The 1,228-nt window shown below is 21.6% G+C and overlaps 1 protein-coding gene across 1 annotated transcript in view; it reads left to right on the top strand.

Annotated features, from left to right (window-relative positions):
* LOC102674144 overlaps positions 1-1,228 on the top strand; it is a 12,327-nt gene that overhangs the window by 3,537 nt on the left and 7,562 nt on the right. The gene's annotated exons all lie outside the window — the stretch shown is intronic.

Here is a 1,228-nt window from a genome sequence, read left to right as displayed (position 1 = left end):
TAAATATATTAGTATTGAAATAAAAAATTATTATTACTCTATACTTCATTTTGATATCTGTTTTTTATTTTGTTTGTTCTTCTTGTTAATAATTTCTCAATTAAATATTCTTTATACAGTTTCTTGCGTTCCTAATATTTTAATGTTATTGATATTTATTAGTTATTAGTTATTGATCATTGCGATACTATTATGATTAATCTAAAATAATTACTATATCGCATAATTATTTTTTAATTGTGAGAGAAAATTTCATTTTGATCAAAATTTTTTTACAAATGTTTACAGATGAATGCGAACTGCGAGTGTTCGAAATTTCTCATATAATGAATGTAAAATAAATAAAAAGAAAACATTTTTATTATATTTTCATCATTACGCTTCAATTTTTTTTATTTATTTCTTATATCATAAATTTAGTTGCTTTTTTCTCAAAAAAAGCAAAAATTCTATACATTATTTATACCATAATTTTTTTCAAATTAATTTTATGATTTATACTACATCATCCTTTTGCGTACTTACAACATTAAATTATTCTGGTTTTTGAAGAAATTATATATTAGGTTCTTATAAAATTTTTATAAAAATGTGGGATACTTTTGAAACGTGGATGCTAGATATCAAAATTCTAGATATCAAATATACATATATATACAAGATTCAAATAATGAATTAAAAGCATTTTAAGTTTGTATTAGATAGAATGAGGGACAACTGGTTTAGTTTTAATTCATGGCAGAAGTATATTGCAATATAGTTTGTATAACGGTGTCAATGTGAATTCATTGATATTTTATACGCGAAAAACTATTTCTGAATCTTAATAATATACAATCTCTATGTTATGTAACTTTTTGTTTAATAAGAACTTATCTTGAATAAGCTTTAATAAATTCCAGAATTCCAGAAATATTGATACTAAATACTCTTTTATTTAAATCTNNNATAAGTAAATCATTGTACAAACTTTTTTTTTAAATCCATAGCTGAATATTGTATGATACGTAACCTGCCTAATTATCCATACCAAAATGCATAAAAACACGCAAATTAAAATAATGTAAATTAAAATATACTTCTATATGATTTCAGATTAGGAAGATTGAATATATATTTCTACATCCAAATTTGTTTATTCTCAAATGTACAAAAAAGTACGAATGATATTTGATTTAATTTGAACTATACAGATGATAGCATCAATTGGAAAATCTTCTTTCTATTT

Source organism: Apis dorsata, unplaced genomic scaffold (genome assembly GCF_000469605.1).
Source record: "Apis dorsata unplaced genomic scaffold, Apis dorsata 1.3 scaffold_758, whole genome shotgun sequence".
NCBI classification, from domain to species: Eukaryota; Metazoa; Arthropoda; class Insecta; order Hymenoptera; family Apidae; genus Apis; species Apis dorsata.
The sequence above is the reverse complement of the archived record's forward strand: the minus strand, read 5'-3'. Positions and strand labels throughout refer to the sequence as shown.